The following is an 18,458-nucleotide window of genomic DNA, read 5'->3' as shown; positions in this document are numbered from 1 at the left end:
TTGTGTATATGAATGTAAGGGGAACTTTAAATTTATCCGTGTTTTACAATAATCATGTGTAATTAGGAAACCAGTTTTAAAATGAAAAAAGAACAAAACCGAAGTTAATTACATGCTGAAGAAAGTATAGCTTCATGTTGCCACTAAATGTTACAGATGGGCCGGGTCTTTCGCCTGTAATCCCAGCGCTTTGGGAGGCCGAGGCGGGTGAACTGCTTGAGCCCAAGAGTTTGAGACCAGCCTGGCAACATAGTGAAACCCCGCCTCTACAAAAAATAAAAAGTTATCCAGGCGTGGTGGCGCATACCTGTAGTCTCAGCTACTTGGGAGACGGAGGCAGGCAGGAGGATCCTTCAGCCCAGGAGGTCGAGGCTGCAGTGAGCCGTGACCGTGTCACTGCACTTCACCCTGGGTGACAGAGTGATACTTTGTCTCAAAAAAAAATTGTAAAAATATTCAATTAAACAACGTATTTTCGAAGGGGCCCTGTACATCTCCTGAGATCATATACAAAATTATATGTGTAAGTATATATTGGGGTGGGGGATCCATTCAGCAGATTCTCAATTCGAGGGATGAACCACTGCTCTGGAGGGCTGGAATTAGAGAAGTGGAGGGTATAATTACACTTTTTATTTCCTCGATGTCTCAGGAGTTCTTTTAATAGTGCTTTTGTCTTTAAATACTAAATTAATACATACTTTTTATTAAAAATTGAAACCTTATCGAAGTAGCTAGAGTTCCAAGTCAAAGTTCTTCGCCCCTCCAATGTCGTCCGCAGCCCACAATAATTAAGTAGGGTTAACAGGGGATCTCCCACCAGGTCCTTTTTATTCCCATGTATTTACAGATGCAGATCCTCTACAGGATCCTTGTCAATCGCACTGCCGTTCCAAATAATTAAAGGAGGAAAAAAGAATGTTTATTGAGGGCTTACTATGTGCCTGAAGTGTTTTAAGGGTTTGCTCGCGTGAACTCTGGGTGGTCGGCTTCCCACGTCGTCTCCCACCCTCCGCTCTGGGTCCAGCCTTGCCCTCTTGCCCCACACACATTCTTCACAAGGCATCTGGCGAGGTCGTTAATTTTTAAAGGTAAATCAGATCGAATCATGTTCCCTTCTGCGGCTTCCACCGTGCCTCGAATCAAATCCTAATTCTTAGCGACCCTATCATCCTCTGTGGTTGCGTTTACTGGGCCTTGGGTAGCTCAGGCGCGGTCCCCTGCAAGGGACCCGACTTCACCGCGGAGGGAGCTCCCTCCCGAGGGGCAGGGGCGGGGCTCCGCGTGCAGTGGGTGGAGCCCCAAATCGAGTTTGAGCAGAGCCGAAGCAAGGAGGCTTTCGACTGAGGGCTAGCGAGGGGAGCAGGGCTGGAGCCGGGCTGAAGCAGGGCCGCGGACCCCGCACGCTCCTGCGGGCCCCGCGGAGCCCTTGCGGCCGAGGTGAGCGTCTATCCCTGGGCTGGAGGGCGAGCTCTGTACGCGCGGCCGTTCTCGGTTTCTCGCGGGTGGCAGTGGCGAGGTTGGGGGGGGGGAGTTCCCACGGGACCCTGCGCGGAGACGCGGAGGTGGCGGCCTTGGGGAGCCTGCGGGAAAGGCTGCTGGAGGGGCAGGGCGGCCTGCCCCAACCCTCCCTGAACCCCGCCTCCTCTCCCCTCCCCCAGGCCTCGGCCGGCGCCAGCGGAGAGCTAGCCGCATCTTCGGGGGCAGCCCGGCAGCTGCCGGCGGCGCGGCGAGAGAGCGGCTGACAGAGGGGATGCGAGGTACCGGCATTAGCCATGGCCAAGTGGCCCTAAAGAGGGAGTAGAGGCCGGGCCTTCAGCGTTTCTCACTGGTTCGAGGAAGGCGGCCTCAGAGGAGAGGGAAGGTGAGGGGCGGGCAGGCAGGCTTCGCGGGTAACTACTAGGCGTTGCATATATATGTTTTGGTATCTAAATGGTACTACACACACTCACACACATTCATTTCGACTAACTGCTTGTTTAAAAATCTAAGAATATGTCTTGTAGAGCTTCTTATATCCGGGAATCCAAATTTATGTCGGGTTTTAAACAGCTGCATTGTATGATTGTACTACAGTTTATTTAACCATTACCCAATTGATATACATTAGCTTGTTTCTCTGTTGGGGGAGGGAGGGGACTATTACAAGCAATGCCATAATGAATGGGTTTGTGTATATGTATCATGCCATGTATGAGTATTTCTGTAGGAGAAATTCTTAGAAGAGTAATCGCTGGGTCAGGGTGTATATGCATTTTGAATTTTGATAGATTTGTCCAAATTGCCTTCCCAAAAGCCTGTACTAATTTACACTCTTTAATGTTGTGCGAGAGTGCCTATTTTTCCACAGTTATGCCAACACGTATTATCAATCTTTGTAATTTTAGCCAATTTAAAAGGCAAAAAAATCGTATGTCATTGTTTTCATTTGCATTTCCCTAATTACTGGTGAAATTGATCATATTTTTGTTTGTAAACAGGCAAATATCAATAGTTTAGATAGGCAGTTTTCCTATCTATAAGCAATAAGCATTTTGAAATTTTAATAATAAAAAAACCTGTTCGCAATAGCAAGAGAAACGAATAAAAATACCTGGAAGTAAACTATAAAACTTTATTGACGAATACCATAAAAGAACATCTGCATGAAAGGAGAAGGAATACTATGCTTCTGAATAAGAAGGCTCAATATTTTAGTGATGTCCATTTTTCCTATATTGGTTTATACAGTTGATGCAATTTAAATAAATATACCAAGTTTTTTTGGAACTTACTATGATTCTAAACTTCATCCGGGGGAAAAAATGGCTAAGAATAACTGAAAAAAAAAATTTTTAAACGTAAGTAAAGATAGGGATATTTGTACTACTGGCTATTAAAATGTACTCTAAAGGAACTGTTTAAATTAGAACGGACAGAACAGTGCATTAGAATGGAAAAGCCCACAAATCAAGCCAGATTGGATCCCAAGATTTATTGGAGAAACACTGTTGGCTAGACGTGGAAAAACTGCCATATTAAAAGCTTCAGGCATTCCCCCCCATCCCCGAAGCTTGAATATTCCTTTGAGGGCAGACTCCTTTGTTTGGAGAAAACCACTTTATTGGATCTTTTTGGTTATGCCAAGGTAAAGCTTCAGTAGTTAAAATTGGTGGCTTTGGAACTAGAACTAATGATACGGCCTTTAGTTAGATTAAGATGGATTCAGGTTAGCCTGCAGTGCGGCGAGGGAAGGAGTCTGGATAATGTAGGTTTAAAAATTCTTTTCCCTATCTAATGGGCAAAAAATGTTATGTCATTGTTTTCATTTGCATCTGTGTGCTTACTGTGAGATTGAACGTCTTTTAAATGTTAGTCCAGGATAATATGTTATTCCTGGAGACAGGTAACAATGGGGGACTCTTTGCTCCGCTTCCAGAATGGAGTTTGGCTAATTGGTATAGCCTTGCCCGGAAGCGTGAGAATAAACAGGTTGACTTTTTAAATTTTCCTCAAGCACTAGGCTCTAGACACCTAGATCGGGGGCGGAGGCAGTTTTCAGGACATGGCCGAGATTTGGCGCTGAGCTGTGTCATCGCGAGGTTTGGCAGCCAGCTCCGCAGTGGGTCGGAAACCTCGTGGTAGGCGAGATCCCTGCAGGACGGGAGGTTCCTCCCTTCCCCCGAAAAACTCCCAGTCATTTTCATGAAGCTCCGCCTTTCTCCTTTTTAGGAGTGTGCACCAGGTCTCGCGATATCTCATGTTTCCTAAAGGCGAGGCGCGGGCGGCATCCTGCGGTGAATTAAGAAGGTCTCGCCGAGGCTAAAGCGTAATATCGCGATAGTTCTCAACGCATGCGGGAGCCGGCCGTGGTAGGTTGGCTCCGCCCCTCACTGCTTCGTTAGGTTGTGCGTCATTTGCTTTTTGCTTCGCGTAGGGTGAAGCTGTAGCTACTTCGGCTTTGGTGGGAGGGAGGAGGGGTCTGGAAAGGGCTGGGCTCAGGCTTTTCCCGTCCGGAAGAGGTTCTCGCGGGATCGCTCGGAGGCGGCGGTGGCTCGGTTACTGACTGCAGTAGCGGCGGAGGCGGCGGCAAGGTCTTCGGCTCGTGCCGTTTTAAGCCGGAGAATTCTCGCGGGAGCGGGGTTACGTCCTCGTGGGATTCGTTGGCGGTGGCTGAGGTAGCTCGGGGGTGGGGGTGGGGGGCAGTGACTAGGGTCGGTCCGCCTGCTGTTAAGATGGCGGCGGAGGCTGATGTCTGTCCGGCCAGGACCCAGCACAGAGGTGTTGGCTATCTGCCTTTATGACGCCTCTGAGGTACCCAACGTTAGGGAGGTGACGATTGGCGAAACGCCGGGGTGCCGGTAAACTAGACCTGAGGCGAAGACCACCTCGTTTCTAGTCCGTTGAGGCGACACCATTTCCTGGGCCTCGGCCGCGTGTGGGCCTGCCTTTGCCCCACCGATCGGTCAACGCCTCCGTTGTCGCCGCCGCAGTGGGCGGATTGGGAAGGGTGGGAGGGGAGTCTGGAGTTCGCTGGGGAGTGGGGTTGGGGGTTAAATTGAACGGTGGGAAAGAGAGGAGCAACCAATGAAGAGTGGCCCCTTTCCCCTACCTTTTCTGCCGGCCAACCTCCGTTCTCGGCATCTCCGACGACCCGGTTGAATACCCTGGTTTTTCTCGAGGTGGGGTCATCTTCGCCAACTCCCGCGGTTTTATAGCTAAGGCTTAGGGGTCAAGCAGTAGTGTCACTGGTGTACTCCTCCTCCTCTCCCCACATCCTTCCTAATTCTGTCGTCCCATCTAATCTTCATCTACGTGGATAGTAGAGGCTTGTATTTAAGGGAGGGGGGAGTCAAAGCTTTTCCCTCTGACTCCTTCCCCAGTTCTAAATTCGAGTTTAGCCTGAGTCCCCTAGCCCGCCCCGTCTCCCCCTTCCATTGGTCCCCTTGGCGCAGGCATTGAATAGAGCTTATCCTGTTGCCTGCATTTACTCCATCTTTGTGGATGGAGCCATAGTAGCCTTCCATTTCCTCAAGTGTTCATGTTTGTATGACTCTGATCCGGATTTCTTAGCTCTGCGTGCTGCTAAACTACTGTTAAGCGAAACTATGAACGGGTCGGTGTTTGGATATTGCAGTTTAAGTGGCCTTTTCGTTTACGGCCGTTAGCCTTCCCTTCCTCATTCCTCCCTCTCAGAAGGCTGTAGAGGATAACTCTCCAGTAAACCCGCTTTCTGTCTTCCCTGCCTCTTCCATTTCCCCTGCAAGCCTGGGAACCGCCCCTTTTCCCTGCCTTGCTCTGAGTTTCTGGAGCCTCTTGGTCTGTGGACATCTATTTTTGCTGCTGAGCACCTCTTACCTGCTTCTCACTTCTTAATCTTTCTATCCCCCGCTCCCCATACTCCTTTTCCAGGAGCTGAATCCCTTAGAAGGAAGATAACCCTCCTCTCAGGCTCCACTACATTTTACCCCTTCCATTTACTAGAAAACAGCATTGATTGTCCTGCCCCCGCCCCCCAGTCTGCCCTGTTCTTCTTTATTTCCTCTTCCCCCATGCCACCGTTACTATAGGCAGTTAATTCCCTATCATTTGTTTCTTCTTTGTAGATTACATGTTCAGCATTGTTTTCTTTTAGCCCCAGTGTTGCTTAGATTGAGGAGATACCAACATTCCCCAGTCATAGGCGGCGGCCTGGTATGGTGGAATTAATAGTGTGTGTTTTGGGTTCACACTGAACCTTGTGACCTTGGGCAAATTTTCAGATTCTCAGTTCATCTATATAATGGGGATAGTTGTGCTTACATTAGAGGATTGTTGCTACAATTAGTTTAAAAAAAATAAAATAAAATGTCTAGCTCATGGTAGGCGCATAATAAATTAGAATTACTTTTTGGTGTAAGAATACATTGGTAGATGTACCTGTGTCATATGCTACTTTTATGACCTGGGAAACAATAAGAGATTTTTGTTTCTGTAACTGTACATTCTTGCTGTATTTCTAGGCCAGATCTATAACTTTTATATTTTTTTCCTCATAGGCCAAACTTTTTATCTCCAGTGGTTCATGATGTTTGAACGTGATTCCCACTCTTTGTTTCCTTCTAATGGTCTAGGAATTTCAGTGCATAATCACTATCCTGGAGTGACCACCAGCCATAATGTTCCTGTCAAGAACCACACCTAAGTGTTCTACCTTTTGGAAGGGGTGCCTCATGCCCTGCCTACTCATTTCTTCCACTCCTTCAAAGGCAGTCTGTCCTGTCATTCACTCTACAAAAGTAATTTGGTGCCATGCATTTCACAGTGGTAAAAGGAACTTCTGTTAGCTAGTTTTCAAGTATTCATACTACTTTTCCCCTCCCTCATTTGTTTGGTTCCTCAGATCAGTGTGGGGATCTGCTATTTGGCGTCTTCTTACCTGAGCAAGATAATTCCTATCAGAGAGAGAAAGATCATTTGGAATACCAAGCTTCTTTTCCATAGCAAATTACTGCTGGCTCTTTAATACACTACTTCCTTTTGTGTTATTGCCATTTTATATTTTCTAACGTACTTAAACAGATGTGACTATATTTGACTTGGAGAAAGTTTTCCTTACTGTCTTTTTTTTTTTTTTTAAGATGGAGTCTTGCTCTCGCCAGGCTGGAGTGCAGTGGCGCGATCTCGGCTCACTGCAGTCTCTGCCTCCTGGGTTCAAGCGATTCTCCTGCCTCAGCCTCCAGAGTAGCTGGGACTACAGGCGCGCGCCACCATGCCCAGCTAATTTTTGTATTTTTAGTAAAGACGGAGTTTCACCACGTTGGCCAGGATGGTCTCGATCTCCTGACCTCGTGATCCGCCCACCTCGGCCTCCCAAAGTGCTGAGATTACAGGCTTCCTTACTGTTAATATATTGATTAGACCAATATTAAAGTGTAGCATTTTACAATTTTTTTTTAACCGATTCTAGCAACAACCCTTTAATACAAGCACAACTATCCCCATTATTTTACTTTGGCTGGGTGATGGGAATTGAAGTAGAAACATGGTGGTGAAAAGTTTACTAGGATTTAAAATTTACAGGAGGTAACCATCCCACAATTAGCTGTATGTGGACTCTAGTTTTGAACTTCAGGGTCTGCTTTATTTTGAAGTGCTTTGTAGGTAATAAAATTTTCTTCCATTTTCATTGGAGGGCAGGAGATCACTTTCTGTTTTGAGATTTTGCATTGGTGCATTTTACAGTGGGTTAAGCAGTGATCACAAATTTATTAAACCTCAATTTCAATTTGACCCTTATTGAGCATTAGAATAAATCTGGGAATGATAATCTAGGTGTGACCTAAAAGTTTAATTTATTCTAGGTAGATCTCTGAGAAGAGAGGAAGGAGTGACAATACCAAATAAAAACTTTGTCTAAGGTTCAATGGCAAAGTTCAACCTGAGTTGCCAGGATGTTTATCGTTTGTCTCCCAGTATGGCCAAAAAGCATGTGTGAAGGTGAAGAATAATTTTTATATGTACAGTTTTTTTTTTCACAGAAACAATAAAACAAATATATCCTTAGTGTTTATATTGAGGGTATAAACTTGTCTAAAAAACTGTCTTCTGTAATTTCATTTGGGTTGAGAACTGAGTTTTCAGGAATGTTGTCTAAGCATTAGAAGTATTACAGTTGTTGGTTCTGAATTCTTCAGTTACTTCTCAAAGCAGGTCCTAAAAAATGCAAATAGATATGTAAGGACTATTGCTTTAGGAATAATAACTAGGTATATTTGAACATAATAGAATGGTTAACCCTCCTCACACACCCTAATAAATGTGTTGTGTATCTCACTCTTCTCCCCCAACTTTTTTTTTGTAGGTCCTCCAGTAGCCTGACCTGAGTGAGTTAGTGATCCAGAGAAACCAGCAGGCCAACTTGGTCAGGAAGGTTCGGGAAGCTGTTGGAGCAGTGTGGGGAATTTCCCACCAGGATGAGTATGATTGGCTGTGATTTTAGGTTAGTTTTTGTAAATCTTGTGGGAAGTATTTGTATTTTACTTCCTGGAATGGAGATAGTAGGGGTGGATGTATTCCCATTCTGTAATTGAGCTACTTTGGTTTCTTCCATTCTCTGGATCTGATGTGGTACTGGTTGCTTCTTTTGTTAAAGTGGAGCTCATTACTGAATTAAAGGGAATTGTTTAAATGAATGATGTCTGTACATGATTTTTTAAATCACCCTAGGCATCGTTCAAAAAATAAAATTGCAAGGCATTATGTCTAACCAGTTCTTATTAGAGTTACGAAAAATTTCAAACATGCAAAAATTGAATAGTATAATAATCCCCCCACTTACCCATCACCAGCTTTAATAGTATCAACTTGCACATTCTATTTCATCTATACTTCTGTTTTTTTTTTTTTTTTTTAATTTTTTAAAATTGAGATGGGGTTTCGTTGTGTTGCCCAGGCTGGTCACAAACTCCTGGGCTCAAGCCATCCTCCCTTCTTGGCCTCCCAAAGTGTTGGGATTACAGGCGTGAGCCACCATGCCGAGCCTGTTTCATCTATACTTCTAACCACTGCCCCCCTCAATGGATTACATTGGAATAAATTCCTGTCATATTTATTTGTAAAATATTTGTTTGTATTTCTAAAAGGCAAGGGCTCTTTAAATATAAGATCAAAACTATTATCACAACTGAAAAAATTAACAGATATTTAAAAATATCAAATATAAAATGTTCAGATTTCTCTGATTTTTTTTTTAGCTTTGTTTTTTTTCTTTTACAGTTTGTTTGAATCAGGATCCTGAGAAAGCACATTTATTGCAAAGCATTGATACAGCCGTTAAATCTATTTTAATCTGCGGGTTCTGTCTTTTGTTTTTTTTTTCTTCCAATTTATTTGTTGAAGAAATTGTTCTATATATAGTTTCCTGCCCCCCATATTTGGGGATTACAGCCCAGTAGTGGTGTCTAACCCATTCTTGCTCAATTAAAGACCCTGGAGGACCCATTATAATGGAACAATGGCTATAATCTCCTGTATCCTAGTTGGAGTTGATAGTGCTGTCATAGGCACTATCCTAAAATAACTAGTCATGGATTCCTTTTTCTGTGGCAAGTCTGATTTGATACCTGACTTCAGTTCCGTGTCTTGGCCTTGCTCATTGCTCCACATGAAAAGTAGGCCTCCTGGTGGAAGAAGCTAGTGTTTCCTAATGACCTGATTGTGCCTTTGGGATTTTTCATGTATGGTTTCAATTTCCTTAGGTGATTTAGTAATTTTTATACTACTTTATAATGTTGCTTTTTATTCTTTTGATGTTAGTATCTCAGCTGTTCTGACCCGTAACTTCTAAGCTGTTAAGACCTAATAATGAGTTCCTGGCTGTCATACAGTTCTTGAAATGGCAATACTAAAACAATTTTTGAGAGCTTCTACTTACATCTTGTTTTTCAGCTATTATACACAACCTTAGTTTTCCTACTGTGATTTTTCATTTCATTTCATCTGAAATTTATGTTTCCTTAGCATAAAGTCCTTTAAGGACTTTTAGGCTGCTTTATAATGATCTCACTATCTATAAGGTTTATATTCATAAGTACTTGGGCGTTTGGTGTTTTGCTGTATTATTCTTTGTTTCCTCAATGACTGGTTACTAGATATTTATATATGTTAATGTCAGGAATAATTCAACTTTTAAGTCGTTTGATGTTTCATAGGTGGTGGTGTTAAAACTTGATGTACTTGTTGACCAGCTTGGTCTTCTGGATATAGAAATCCTTTCAGGTAGTGAAGAAATGGCTCTATGAGTAAAACAACTGTAGGTTTTGTTTGGGCTGTTAACCTGAGCATTTTCAACTTTTAAGTTCTCTTCAAAAGTTTTTAGTCATTTGGCTTTAAAAATTACAGTTGGTGGCATAGAATGATCTCATTATGTGATTTTACAGAAAGTTGGAATGTTTTAATTTATTATGAAGGTACCATTACGTGGAGATTGGGATTGTAGATCTGATTCAGTCTGGATTGCTGATTGAACTAGATGAATGTTAAAATTCTTCAACTCTGAGATTCTGATGGTATAATCTTAGGTATTGAAAGACAGCAGTTTTTCCTTTCAGTAGTCATTAAGTAAATGGTGACTAAAAGTAGGGAGATGAATTATTCTGGAATGACCTTTCACTATAACCATTTAGATTTAAAAGATTGGTGAGTCTGAAGATACTGTCTTGAATTTATGTACCACCTTTAGCGCAACCCAGGTTTTAGGTCCTTGTGATTAGAGATCAGAGATAATTGCCCCAGAAGTGCGTGGGTATATTACATTTGGTGGCTGTTTATGTTTTGGAATGATTTTGGAAGATTACTTTGGGTACATTATTTGCTATGATTATTTTCTTATATTCCTGTCTATTTTATAGTGAGGCATGTTTCTCCTGGTCTTTGCTTTTTTTTTTTTTTTTTTTTTTAAAAACTACCAGTATTCTTTATTACGGCATTCTGACAATTGAGTTCTTACAGGTGGAAAGACCTTTCAGCACAGCGATTAAGAACATGGACTCTGGAGCTAGATTCACAGAGTTCAAGTTCTGACTCCCATTTCTTACCAGGTGTGTCATGTTGTGAAAATTACTTAACTGCTTTGTGCCACATGGTCCTTCATCTGTAAAATGATGATAATACTGCCTGCCTTATAGAGTTCTGAAGAAGTTTAGCTGAGTTAATGCATATAAAGTGCTTAGAACAATGGTTCTGAAACTTCAGGGAACATCAGAATCACCTAGAGGGCTTCCTAAAAGATGGCTGGTCCCCACTCTCAGAGTTTCTGATTCTGTAGATCTAGGAGGGGCCCCAGATTTTGCATTTCTGATAAGTTCCCAGGTGATACTTCTCTATTTCCTGCAAATTGGCAGCTGGATCTAGAGGCTTGATAAATTTCAGGTTCATTGTCTTTGGCAAATATATTGGGGGGTGGTGGTGAGTGTTCATTCACAACATTGATTATATTATGATGACATGAATTTTTTGGATCCATTAATTTGTTGGGGGGGGGGGCTACAAAATGGTGACGTTCTGATGCTATCATTTTGTTTTCATCTGTTAGCTGGAATAATTTTCTTTCCCCTCATCTTTTATTTGGTTACTCAGCAATATAGTTTATATAGGAAGAGCAGGATAAATACTCAGTTTTTTAAAACATTGCTTTCAAGATGATGAATTGGTTTCCTGTCATCTTCAAAAGGTTACACATATAAATGTATATATAACTATGCATCCATAGATGTAAACATTTGATGGGTTTCAATACATTGCAGTTCTGATCCTTAGCGAAGTTCAAATTGTCCCACTTGGGGCTAGTGGGACTCTCTTAAAGTTGGCTCCTGATTCTTACTGACATGCTCTCTAGTAGTCTTTGATAGATTCCTTGCTATCTGGCATGTCAAGATGTTTCCAGGCTCATTCTTGTGCATTTCTGCCCCAGACCTGGAATCAGCTAATGGGATTAAGATAAAAGGTGAAGTCAGAAGAAATTCTGTTTTTGCCAAGGGTAGCTTGGAACTTTCTATCAAGTTCCACTTTTCTCTTTCCACTTAACCTCCCTAGCCTGCGTCTTCATTCTTCTCTACCTTTTTATTAGAGTTTAGGTGGAAAGGTTTGAGAAGCCTTGATAATCATAGGAAGATCATGGAGCCCAGGCAGTTCCGGATTTGGGGCCTGGCCACTTACTAAGTCTGTCAGTTTGGGCAAGTTAACCTATATCAGTTACGATGTGGGGAAATACCTTATTCATATGGTTATTGGAATTAAAGAGAAACTGTAAGGTGTTAGTACATGGTAGGTGATCAGTAGATGGTAATTTATTTAATGTACTATTTCACTTAACTCCTTCAACAGCTCAGAGGTGGGCAGTCAAGGTGGTGAAAATAATGGCCATTTAACAAAATGTGTCTGGACCCTTTAGGTCTGTGTGGGATCATCAGTGGTGAGGCGGGATAGGGTTTGTTCTTGAATTATTTTGGGTCTGAGACTTTGGCCAGTGATAACTGAATGTTCCATAGAGTAGTTTTTCACTTTGGAGCTCCTTAGGAGTCACATTGATACCCTCTGAAGGGTCTTAGCCAGTTCTGTAATGTGTATTACATTGGTTACCTTGATCTCTCTCCGTCTATACAGGCCCCTCCTATTCAAGGTGTTCAAGGTTCTGTTGTAACCTTAGTAACCTATAATGAGTCTTCCTAATAGTCATCAGTATCACCACTGTTAACACACTTGAGCAGCACCATACGTGGCAGGTCAGCAAACAGGTAAATCTTATTTTTTTAAACATTACACATAATATCTAAAGTATAGTATGTGGTATGTAGTAAGTGCTGCTCAATAAATGGAAGTCATTGTTCAGTTTTTAGCTTAATATATCTTTTTTTCTTATAACATTTACTGAATGTTGCTAAATATAAGGAGTAAGGGACATAAAATGAATGAGACTTGGTCTCTGTCCTTGAGAAACTCACAGTCGAGTTAAGGACTGTGAAATCATGTTTAAAGTTCCTTAGTCTTTTCCTTTGTGTCATCATTTCTTCCCCTGCACTGTCTATGCATGATATAGCCTGTCCATTGTTTCTCACAGCTTTCCTAATTCTGTGTGCCTCCCCAGCCTTTGAGACTGCTGATATGTGAGAAAGCCAACAGTTGTCTTCTATTAATACAGGGTAATATCAAGAAAAACCTTTGGGCCAATATTGGATTTCAGAGTGGCACGTGCAGTTGACATTACAATACCAGTTCATGGTCTTTAGATGGGCCTATACACCTGGGCTCCAGCCTCTTTCCTGTGCCTTTAAACTGCCTTACTTCCATCTTTCCTCCCCTATACCCTACCCTTAATGTACTTGGTACATAAAAATAGAGGCTCCCATACCCAGGTAGTGGTCAAGTATGTAAAGAGACAGCTGTACTTCATATAAACTAGGATTCGAGTGGGCCTAGGGTATATCACTAAATTTCCATTCTTATCTATAAAACAGTAATCGGAAAGCCTATTTCATAGGTTGCTGTGAGCATTAAAGCGAGATGATGTATTTTTAAATGCTTGTAAAGTATGAAGATAAGGTCATTATAATTTATATAAAATACTTAGTAGCTATGTTACTTGGGGCAAATTACCTCATCACTGAGCCAGTTTCCTCATCCTTTAAATGAAGATGGTAAAATTCATTTAACAAATATTTATTGAGGACGTAGTCGTTGTAGCTACATCCTGGGAATACAGAAGATAAGTGACTGGAGAATGTAGGACAGTGTGGTCTAGGGGAAGGAGACTTGCAAATCACACAAAAGGGTCAGTATGGTAATATGAGGAATGAACAAAATGTGTTATAGCAGTTTACAAGAAGGCATCAGAGAATGTCACAGTTTTGTTAGGGTTAAGCAAGATAAATGAAAAGTACTTCATGAATTCAAAAATGCTATACAAATAAGTTAGTTAAACGTATCCCAAATGAATCAATAGTCTCAACCATTGTTTCATTTCTTCACAAGACTTAGTCTTTAGATGCATTTATTTCTTTGAGCTAGATTTTATGACCTCCTTAAGGGTAACCTGTAGTAGAGTATCCTGAAAGTAATACTTTTGTCTAAAAGGATTTTTTTCATCCATTTTATCATTTTCTAGTTTTTAATCACTGAATTCAGGAAAAACTAGAAAATGTGTGCATATTTGGGGAGGGGATATACATAATTCCACCACAATGTTTGGTCACTGTTAACATTTTGGTGTATTCACATCTTAATGATAAGGGTAGTATTTAAAGAATAAGAAAAGAAATCTAGTAGGAAATTTTAAGGAGAGGCATTTCCCGGAATAGGAAACTAAAAACGTCCACTAACAAGAAAGGGTACTCAAAGTAATAATCAGAAATGCAAATTTAAATAAGGTTATTTTTAGTCATTGATTGGTAAAAAAATAATTTGATAATATCAAGCCATTGTAAAAGGTATAAGGAAGAGTCTGGCCTTATAATACTGCCTACAAGTGGCGTAAATTGATACAGCTATTTTGGAGGTAATTTTGGCAAGTTGTAAGAGAGTACATACTATGTGATGCTATTTATGTTTTAAAAAAAACCATGGCAAACCGACAATTTTATTTGGGAGGAAGGATCATGGGGAACTTTACCTTTTTCTGTAATGTGTGCATTTCTACTTCTGAAAAATATACTGAGAAGTACAGAGAATAATACAACAATCCGTATCCCTACCCCCACTCCAGAATTGACCATTTTTTAACATTTATTTTTGCCTTACATTTTTTTGTGGAGTTGGAAGTAACACAAGTTGAGTGGACTAATCCAAAATTCAAAATGCCCCAAAATGAGTTTCAACACGATGCCACAAGTAGAAAATTGTACGCCTAAATACTTAACACTTTGTTTCATGAGCAGTATTATTAAAAATATTGTATGGGGTACAACGAACATTATTTGGGTGATGGTTACACTAAATGTCTAGACTTCACTACTACGCAGTATACCCATGTAACAAAACTGCACTTGTGCCACCTAAATTTATACAAGAAATTGTGTAAAATTACCTTCAGGCTGTGTGTATAAGGTGTGTATGGAACATGAATGGATTTCGTGTTTAAACTTGAGTCCCATCCTCAAGATGTCTCATAATGTATAGGCAGATATTCAGAATCTGAAATCTGAAATCCTGCTGGTCCCAAGCACTGGATAGGAGATACTTAACCAGTATAGGTAAACAGGAGATACTTTTTTAATACCTAGCATTCCCTTCCCCCCTTACCATCAGTACAATGAATTGCTTGAATTTTTCTACTGTGAGAATGGTATAAATTACGAATGTAAGTAAAAGTTCAAAACCGATGTGGTGGCCACACAAAAACCTATTATTAAATAATATTAAATTTGTATAGTATTTTAGAGTTTGTAAGAAGCATTCTGATTTTAGTAAGAATGCTTTGGGAATAGAACTTTTTTTCGTTTGTTCATTTTCTTGTTAAATCTTGTTTGAAAACATTTTCCTGAATTTGTTTTTAAGTAATCTTCATGACTGTAGAATTATACATGGCTTATTGTTGAAAAATACAGATAAACAGACAAATTTCCGCAAACCCCAAACTCACAGATAAAATACTCTTAACATTTTGGTATGCAGTATCTTCGAAGGCTTTTCTTAACTGTTCTGTAGCCATCTTATATATTTTTTCAGAAATGCTCTTTTTAAAATGTAATTCATTACCTCCCTTCCAGCTTTCAATTTTGTATGAAAAATTTCAAACAAAAATGGTGAAAACATAGCACAATGAACATCTGTATACCATCAGTTGGATCCAACAATTAAGTATTTGCCATATTAGATTTATATGTACAGATGTGTGTTTAATTTTTCTCAACATTAGAAGTAAGGATGACACTTTATCCTTAAATCTTTCAGCTGCATGTCTTAAGAATAAGGACATCTGGGCCGGGCGCAGTGGCTCACACCTGTAATCCGAGCACTTTGGGAGGCCAAGGTGGGTGGATCATTTGAGGTCAGGAGTTCGAGACCAGCCTGGCCAACATGGTGAAACCCTGCCTCTACTAAAAATACAAAAATTAGCTGGGTGTGGTGGCACCTGTAGTCCCAGCTACTTGGGAGGCTGAGGCAGGAGAATCACTTGAACCCGGGAGGCGGAGGTTGCAGTGAGCTGAGATCACGCTACTGCATTCCAGCCTGGGCGACAGAGCAAGACTCCATCTCAAAAAAAAAAAAAAAAAAAGTAAGGACATCTACAAAACCACAATACCATTATCACGCCTAGGGAGTTTATTTTTTCTTAATATTATCTAATATCCAGTTCATATTCACATTTTCTCAGTTGTCCCCAAACTGTCTTGTTTTCCAAGCTGTTTTCTCCAAACTAGTGTAGAAATGGTATTTTTAAATTTGCTCTTCCCACATATTGACCCCTATTCCATGTCTTTGTCATTATGTATACTTCTGTAGCATTTTTAATGGCTACATTGTATTCTATTGTATGCAGAATTTATTTAACCAGTTTGCTTTGTTCACACTTTTCCCGTCCCAGTTTCTCATGATTTTAAGTAATGCCTCCTAACATACAGGTAATTCAGGATTCAGTAAATAAGTGTCGAATGAAAGAAAGAAGCATAGGTACATCCTAATAGATAAATATTTATGAGATCCATATTTAATATTTTTAATTTTTTATTTCCATAGGTTTTTGGGGAACAGGTGATATTTGGTTACATGAGTAAGTTCCTTAGTGGTGATTTGTGAGATTTTGGTGCACCCATCACTGGAGCAGTATACACTGAACCCAATTTATAGTCTTTTATCCCTCACCCCTTTCCCATCCTTTCCCCGAGTCCCCAAAGTCCTTTGCGTAACATCCATATTTATATCCTTAAGAAATGTCTACAACCGGAATGCAAAAATGTAAGGCTTTTAATACTCATTGCTAAATTGGCCTTTAGAAAGGCTAACCTTGCATTTTTCACTGTGATATGTTTAGTATATGATCCATCATGATTTACAATATTGTAACACATCAGTATAAGCCTTGATAAATCAGAAGAGTATAAATCTGGATATAGCCAGTATCATTGTTATAGATGGCTCACTGCATATATACACGTATATATACATATACGTACATAGACATATACATACACGTATGTACGTATATATACGTATACGTACGTACGTATACGTACGTGTATGTATATGCATACATATCTGCTGCCATATTTTTCCAGGGGCTAGTTTGACTCTTCTACCTTGGAGGGCTTTGCAGTTTGTTAACCCAATCTGGAGTCCAGGTCCCTGCTCCTTACATTTCTTTAAATATCTTGGTGAGACCAGCCTTAAAAGGAAGTGTAGTCTGGAGAGATGCAGACATCACTAGAAGATATCCTTTTACATAGAGAATTTTAGATTTTTGCTTTTAAAAAGTAAAGACAGGCTGCTTTTAGGGTGAATTCAGATCTCTCCCTCTAGCAAATTACCAACAGCTTTAAAAGGGTAGTCTTCATGTCCAACAGAAAAGCTGGATGATACCCTATATTTCCTATTGTCCATATCAAACTCCTTATTTTATAGGCCCAGTTGTAGGAGTAATGACATATCCATGGTAACATGGCTGGATAGTGGTGAAATTGAGCATCAAACCCAGGTTACCTAGTCCAGTATTGTTTTCACTATGTTTTATCTCTCCTTAAAACTGAACTTTATTTGTAAATGTGCCATCTGGTGTCATCTGTAGAAATACAAAGTAAGTGGTCCTCTTCCTATGAGAAAGTTACTCCCCAAATAGGGGAATTTTAAAGTAGAAAGTTAACATGAGAAAGGCAAAAATCCAAAGAAAGCTCAGTTTCTTTGCCCTTTTAACCGTAGTTACTACTTTCTGACATGAGATCAACTTGGAGCTCTTTCATGGAACAGTTCGATTTGGCCATGTGTTTTCATGCATGTATGGATGCTATAAGAGACTGAATTTCCTGCCTGTAAAACTTTTTCAAATTAAAGGGATGCTTTCTAAGTCCATCTTATTTTCCCTTCCTTTTTTCAACTGTTTTAAACTATAACATGTTTGCTATTTTTAAAAGGATTGAAACAAATAATAGTTTACACCTTTTAGCATTATAGTTAAGTATTACTGTGTTAAGTATATACTACGTTAAGTATTTATATACTATGTTGAGCTTTTTATGCTGAAGTAATGGTGTGAAGTAGGTGTGTACTTTTATTTTCATCCAAATGGTTAGCCAGTAGCTCCTGTTTTTCTTCCTGGCAAAGTCTATTTGATCTTTAAAAATATTCTCAGCTTAAAAGTGAATTATTTGCAGAAGTGTAGTTTTATTTTTTAAAAACCTAGGAATTTGTGGCAAGTAGAAAACTAGCATGGTTACTTTTAGCTGTTTAGTTTTTGAAAATAATCCAGATTGTTCATGTTTGCTATTTAACATTTGTCTTAGACTGAAGGCAAAGTACTACAGATAGTGCTTTAAGGGATCTTAGTTATTGTACTTCCATTTTACATTATGTTGGAAGCCCAGAATGTCATAAGGTCTTAAAGCCAGTTGGTGGCTGAGAACTAGAGTACCTTTACATACTTCACTTTCATTTCTAGCAAGCATCTTTCGTGTAATAGATATGTTTTAAAGCAGTAGATTGTTCAGAATTGTCTGGTTTATTTAAGAACATTTGAAATAACTATGTGCCAGGCTGTGTGGAGTGCTATTAAATTTACTCAGACAGCCATTTTTTTTTTCTATATGTTGGGATTCCTTTGTTTTTAAAGGCTTTGTTTTACAACTTTCTTATCAGTGAACTAATTTGATCCTCATAACAAACCTGTGAAGTTGGAATTCTTTTCAACATCCTGGGAAGAGTTTGCTGCCAGGTTGATAATTGCTATAAATAACTTGCTCTTTTAAACCATGCAAAAGAATCTTTGTCTCCATTCCTTCCAAATTCATTTGAAC

At 40.2% G+C, this 18,458-nt stretch overlaps 1 protein-coding gene across 26 annotated transcripts in view; it reads left to right on the top strand.

The window, feature by feature from the left end:
• Positions 1 to 1,285: 1,285 nt before the first annotated feature.
• The window catches only part of HUWE1 (HECT, UBA and WWE domain containing E3 ubiquitin protein ligase 1), a 150,822-nt gene continuing 133,649 nt past the window's right edge, over positions 1,286 to 18,458 (top strand). For 9 of the 26 annotated variants that reach the window (XM_054472400.2, XM_054472386.2, XM_063660058.1 and 6 more), the window contains exons 1-2: positions 3,728 to 4,157; positions 7,823 to 7,960. The gene's annotated coding sequence lies outside the window, so the exon portion shown is untranslated. The other 17 variants (XM_054472398.2, XM_054472385.2, XM_063660059.1 and 14 more) reach the window with 10 other exon arrangements.

This window comes from Pongo pygmaeus, chromosome X, assembly GCF_028885625.2.
Source record: "Pongo pygmaeus isolate AG05252 chromosome X, NHGRI_mPonPyg2-v2.0_pri, whole genome shotgun sequence".
NCBI lineage: Eukaryota > Metazoa > Chordata > Mammalia > Primates > Hominidae > Pongo > Pongo pygmaeus.
This window is presented reverse-complemented; position numbering and strand designations above follow the sequence as displayed.